This window comes from Vespa velutina, chromosome 25, assembly GCF_912470025.1.
Source record: "Vespa velutina chromosome 25, iVesVel2.1, whole genome shotgun sequence".
Lineage (NCBI taxonomy): Eukaryota > Metazoa > Arthropoda > Insecta > Hymenoptera > Vespidae > Vespa > Vespa velutina.
The window spans coordinates 1,652,067-1,659,566 of NC_062212.1; positions in this window are offsets into that span (position 1 = coordinate 1,652,067).

Sequence of the window (7,500 nt, forward strand, 5' to 3'; positions counted from 1 at the left end):
TCAAAAAATGTTCCATTTTTTATACTAAATACGAATCTCTGATTAAATATTTTATATTATATTTTATAAAAATATATTTTTAATTAAATATTTTATTCGTCTTCGAAGATAAAATTTTTAATGATTATTCTAATAAGTAAAATTTAAATCCAAATTAAAAATTATCTAATATAATCTTTAAAAGAAATTTCTAATTAAATATATATTCAACTTTTATTTATAAATGTAAATTTTGAAATCATACATTCCATTATCTCCATTCGAAAAATACAATTCTCTAAATAAATATTCTAAAATAATAAGAATTCGTATTTAATTCTACGTCAGGTCTTATCATATAAATAATTTCTTATAAACAATTTTTCTTTTACAGCAAACAATTCTTTTCCAACAATTATTTATAACATAGTATCGTTTTATAATTACTTCTCCTTTTTTTTTTTTTTTTTCTTTTTTTACACAAATTTTAAAACAAAAAAATCAACGTAATATATAAAACCAATGAAAATTTATTATCAAAATAAATGATATTATCTCGAGATCACAATGACAACGTCGATTTATAAAATAACCTTAACAATAATTAAATTTCTCTTTTAAAAAGTAAATAATTTTTATTTCAAACATTCCTCGATGAAAACAATAAGTTAAGGAGATATTTGAGAGGTTATCGATCAAAATGAGACACCCTGTATAAATAAGAACAAATTATTCAACATACACAGACACACAGATACACAGACATACAGACAAATAGATGAATTCGTTCAATGACTTTGTTAACAATTTCAAAGAGAATAATAAACAAGTCAAAAGTAACAAATCATAGTTCACTTTGAGTAAGTAGACCGTGCAGTTATGCTCCGGAAAAAGATGATTCTCTCTCTCTCTCTCTCTCTCTCTCTCTCTATCTATCTATCTATCTATCTCTATTTCTCTGCTTGTACGTAAGTGTGTGTGTGTGTGTGTGTGTGTTTGTGTGTGTAATGTGTTTATGTGTCTGTGTTAGACTGGAGTATCCCCTTTGAACTTCCGAGTGCGTTCGCTATCGACGACGGTCACACCGTTGTAAACAACTTGGGTCACAGGTGAGAGATTTAAGAGTCTTTCCTGACTTTCCTTCAGACGCTATCTAGACTGAAAAACAATGTGCGAGCTACATAACTCGAATCCGAGACGATACTTATATCGTATTTTGATTTGAAAATTTGGAAAATATTTACATTGAACATTGATATTAACATATTTAATATATTTACGATCGATATTATTTAAATATATTTACGATTTATAATTACGATCTTTTGAAGAGAGGGAGGGAGAGAGAGAGAGAGATGGAAAAATACTGACGAAAGTAAAGAATAAAGAGAAAAGAAAAGAAAAGAAAAGAAAAGAAAAAAAAAGAAAAGTCAAAGAAACATTTTTACCGACACCGATCGATCGATCTTGATCATTCTTTTGAAATAATTTCTCGTTTTTCTTTTCTTTTTTTTCTTTTTCTTTTTTTTTTTTCTTTTTTTTTTCCTTTCTTTTTTCTTATATAATTTCAAATGTGAGCCTTCTTTAAATATTTCAGTGTTAACTTTAAGAAAACATTAAAAAAAAAAAAAAAAAAAAAAAAAAAAAAAAAAAAAAAGAAAAAAGAAAAAACAGTATGAATGAATGATAAGATTTTTGTCGTGCGATCTGGATCTACGATCTTTAGTATTTTTATAAGACAATTTTTTTCTTTTTCTTTTTTTTTTCCTTTTTTTTTTTTTTTTTTTTTTTTTTTTTTTTCAAAAGTGATCTTCCATCTTTGAGTGTCAACTTAAAAAGGAAAAAGAGGTGACAAAAGAAACGTATGAAAAATTTGTCTCAAATGATCGAGATCCAAGATCTTGATCATTTTTATAAAATAACTACTTTTCTTTATATATTATTTCGAAAGTGATATGTTTTTATCTTTGACTATTGATATTAAAAAAAAAAAGAAAAAGAAAAAAAAAAAGAAAAAACAATCCTAGATCTACATTACTTTAAATCTTTTTATATGACTAAATTGAAGAATGAAAAAGAAAAAAATGTTGACGAATTGTTTTCTTTACGATCGATCTAAATCCCGATCATGCATATCTCATGTTATTTCGAAGTTTAAATTTGATTAAAACTTTGATTAAAAAAAAAAAAAAAAATACAAGAGAGAAAATAAAAAGAAAAAGAAAAAATGGAGATAAAAGATAGGAAAAGGTATGTAAGATTTTTATCGGATGATCTAGATCTCGATCTATCGATTATTTCGCACAAAACAATTTTTTACGATCTTCTGAAACTGACGTTCTCATGAGAGTTCCTTCCACAAGAAAAGTGAAGGAAAAAAAAAACAAAAAAAAAAAAAGGAAGAAAGAAAGAAAAGTAAAGATTTATTACACGCGGGATCGATCTCGATCTCGATCTCGATCATTTTTCATTCAAAATAACGATCTCCTTAATGATCATTTCAAAAACATTCGACATCCCTCGTGAGATTAATCCGAGTGTATTGAAAAAAAAAAAACAAAAAAAAAAAAAACAAAAAAAATATACATAAAAGAAAAATTCTAATAAAAGAGAAAAAAGAAAAAGAAAAGAAGAAGAAGAAGAGGAAAAAAAAAGAAGTAGACGGAACATTTTTACCGACCGATCTCGATCTCGATCCCGATCCCGATCGATTTTTTACTCAAAACGATTTTTTCCGATCATTCGCAAAAAAAAAAAAAAAAAGAAAAGAAAAGAAAAGAAAAAAAATCACGTCGTCGATAAGATCCAATCGGAATGTATTGATCTGAGAACGAGAGAGAAAAAAAAACCAAAAGAAAAAAAAAGAAAAAAAAAAAGAAGAAGAAAAAAGAACAGGAAAAAGAAAAAGAAAACGGACTAAACATTTTTACCGATCGATCTAACGATATCGATATATCGATATACGTTCTCTCTCATTGGAAAACGAAAAATCGATAGAAGAAGAAGAAGAAGAAGAAAAAAAAGAAAAAAAAACGTAGGAAAATAAAGAAACAGGGTATACACACACACACACACACAGAGAGAGAGAGAGAAAGAGAGAGAGAGAGAGAGAAATAAAAAGAAAAGAATTCATAGATCGTTCAAATATAATGAATCTTGAATGAATTTTCAAAATAAATTTTATTAAAAATTGATCCAATTTTTGTAATAAAATTATAAATATATGATGGAACTTATGGCAAAGGTGTTTCCATCTTGGAATACATTTTATATAGTATCTAAGTATGGTAGAACGTTAATGCGATGGAGATTAACTTACACACGAGGTTCCCATGAACTATTTTTGAGCTTAATCGTTGCGCTGATCTGCGGCTTCTCCTAGGCGATGTACGTACGTCGAAAGAAAGACAGAGACAGAGACAGAGATAGAGGGAGAGAGAGAGAGAGAGAGAGAGGAGATTAAGAGATAGATAGATAAAGAGAGAGAGAGAGAGAGAGAGAGAAGGTTTGCTTGTAACAGATAATTACTCGTAGGAAGGGGGATAGACGTTCCTGGATCGCTAATGAGCTTCTGTAATATTATCGATGCACGCGTATAGCGGTTATAACTGCTTCTCCTTTGAGTATACGATTGTTCCGTTGCCGCAAACGAAACGCGGCGTTTCTTTTATTCATGAAAATGCCCCTGTTTAAAAGATCTTCCATTAATTTTTTTCTTCTTCTTATCTTTTTTCTTCTCCTTCTTCTTCTTCTTCTTCTTCTTCTTCTTTCCTTTTCGTTTTTCTTTTTTCCTTCCTTTTCTTTTTCCTTTTTTTTTTCTCCCCCTTTTTTCTTTTCCTTCCTTTTCTCAGGAAATACGAATTTTTATTCTCGAAATGCATGCGATAATTGTACAAATGAAACACCCTGTATATATATATATATATATATATATATATATATATGTTAGGTTGGAAACTATGAAACAGGCATTGAATGAAAATAAAAAAGTAAACAAACGCGCCCGTTTCATAGTTTCCAACCTAATATATATATATGAATGTATGTATGTATGTATGCATATGTATATATATATGTATATATGATAAGAATTTTGTTCTGGTATACTTTTGATCATTGAAAAATCATAAGAAATGAATTTTGTCAATCGATCATTTGTTTTTGATTTTATTTATTTATTTATTTATCTATTTTTTTTTTTTTCTTCTTTTTCTTCTTTCGAATAAGAAAGAAGTTTCATTGGTAATTAGCTCTGTCAAGTTGATTATATTTTTTTTTTACATGTATATAATTAATTTATATAATTCATGAATTAATTAATCTATATAATTAAATATATATATATACATATATATGTATATGTGTATGTATGATAAGAATTTTGTTCTGGAATACTTCTGATCATTGAAAAATCATAAGAAATGAATTTTGTCAATTATTTGTTTTTGATTTTAGTTATTTATATTTTTTTTTTTTTTTTTTTTTTTTTTTTATATTTATTTTCTTCTTTTTTCGAATAAGAAAAAAGTTTCATTGGTAATTAGCTCTGTCAAGTTGATAATTTTTTTTTTTTTAATGTATATAATTAATTTATATAATTAATGAATTAATTAATCTATATAATTAAATATATATATATATATATATAATAAATACGTATTACGATTAAATTTCTTTGACATATTAATTACGTATTAGCAATAAATAATTAATCCACTTTTATACTATCAGATATGCATTGCTTGGACGTCTTTTATTTATTTTTTTTTAATTTGCAAAGAAAAGAGAAAAAGAAGAAAATAATGACGACTAATAAAAAAAAAAAAAAAAAAAAAAAAAAAAAAGAATTAGGCAAAAAAGAAAGAAAACAAAAAGTAACATAAATAATTGTCATGTGAATAGGGGGACGTAAGTTCGTCGTAATAAATTCAAAGAGAAAGAAAAATTAAATAAAAGAAATTAAATAGAAAAAAAAAAAAAAAAAGAAAAACGAAAGAAATAATTCTTCTTATATTATTTTATAAATATAATCGATATTGTTCGTTCGTTTCGTAAGATAACCGTACGACAGATCGTCTACGAAATTAAAGCGGAAATTGAAAATGAGAGCCAAGCTCATTCGTCGATGCGTGAACAAAGAATTATAAGCTCGTAATTTTCAAATGACAAGAGAGAGAGAGAGAGAGAGAGAGAGAGAGAGAGAGAGAGAGCGGAAGTAATGGTAAGGATCATTTGTTGAGCATGATCGAACACGTGAAGAGTACGTTGTTTTTTATTTTTTCTTTTCTTCTTTTTTTCCCTTCTTCTTTTTTTTCCTCTCTTTTTTTTTTTTACCCAATTAATCCCTTTCGCGATTAAAAGATAAACGAAAAACGAAAGAAGAATTAAATATCGTATTGTCGCTCTCTTTTTATTTCATATTATATATTATATATATTATATATTATATCATCCATATAATTAATATATATAATTACTGTATAAATAAATAAATAAATATATATATATATATATATATATATATATATTTCTGTCCCTTTCTCTCTTTTTTTTCACAAACACCTATATATCATGAATACATGGTGAAGGACAATTTTAAGATTGGTCATTCTTACGTCCTCTTTCGTTTCTTTTCTCTTTTTCTTTTTTTTTTTCCTTAAAATTTTAAAAACGAAACGAAATTTCAAAGAGAATGGTTTTATTTTACGACAAATGGGAGAATAAATAAATAGATAGATAAATAATATTTCGAGAAATAAATATTATGTATATAATCAATTTTTTCTTTTGTCTTTTCTTTTTTTTTCAATGTAATTAGAAATATTCTCTTGTATATTATATATAGTTATTATCGTTTATCATCATCATCGTCATCATTATAATCATTTTTATTATATTATTATTATTATTATTATTATTATTATTATTATTATTATTGTTATTATTATTATTATTATGATTATGTTTATTATAATATTATTATTACTATTATTATTATATTATTATTATTATTATTATTATTTTTTTTTTTTTTTTTTATTATTATTATCATCATTATTATTACATATTAATATTGTGTTATTAATAATATAATTATTACTACATATTATTGCTATTATATTATCATTATTATTATTATTATTATCATTATATTATAATAATAATTATTATTATTATTATTATCATAATATTATTAATATTACTATTATTATCATAATATTATTAATATTACTATTATTATTATTATATATCAATATTTTATGTTATTAGTATTATTATATTATTGTTGTTGTTATTGTTGTTGTTTTTGTTTTCGTTGCTATTATTATTATACATTATTATTATATATACTTCTTTTTTGTTCTTAATTTAAAAAAAAAAAAAATAATTAATCAAATTAAATATAAAGTGCACAGATAAATAAAAATAAAAAATATTATTCTTTCCAATTACATTATTATTATCATTATCATTATTATTATTGTTATTGCATTTTTTGTTGTCGTTGTTGTTATTACTATTATTATTATATTTTTCAATCTCTCGTTCATCGAGATTTTTCATTTCGATTAAAACGATATCTATTGTCAACTATTATTAATATTATTATTATTATTATTATTATTATTATTATTATTATTATTATTATTATTAGCATCATCATCATCGTCATTACAATCAGATATTATTATTACTCTTATTATTATAACATATTAAAAAACAATTCTTTAATTTCCAATAATTATTAAAACGATCGTAATAAGCTTACTACCCCAATACGTATAACGATCACAATGAAATTATTTAATTATTAATAAATTATCAAAAATTATTTAATTATTAATGAATTCATCGTTAGATCAATGAATTAACGTACGATTGAATTTTCTAATTTCGTTCGTTCGTTTGAAATTTATTTTCAATCCTGTCGGATTATATTATTATTACCGGATACGATATTTTAGTTTATCTTAAATTTAAGACGATGACGTTCAAACGACGTTTCTTTTCTTTTCTTTTCTTTTCTTTTCTTTTCTTTTCTTTTCTTTTCTTTTCGTTTCGTTTCGTTTCGTTTCGTTTCGTTTCGAACAAAATCAACTGGTTTATATAGCGATAACTATTCGCTAACGTCGGAAGTGGTAATGTGCCCGGTGAACAACCGTAAGGTTCTCAAAGGGTTAATTGGCCATAGTAAATCTCATCAGGTGACCAAGCACCATGGGAGTGGAACGGAGAAAAGCGACTTTCTTGAGTTATGAAGAATTTCAATAGAGACCTGTTGTTGTTCACCCACATTCAGAAGAAATTCTGTCCATGTACAAATGCACACATACACACATACACACATATATATGCGCGAATGCATGCATGCATATACGTATACATATCGCGTACGAATAAACGTAGACCTCTAACTGGTTTTAATAATATTTCGGAAAAATTAATAGAACGGCTATTGAATTTGAAATGTCAAAAGGTCGGACGTAACCAAACGGATAATATTATTGGATCGAATGATAT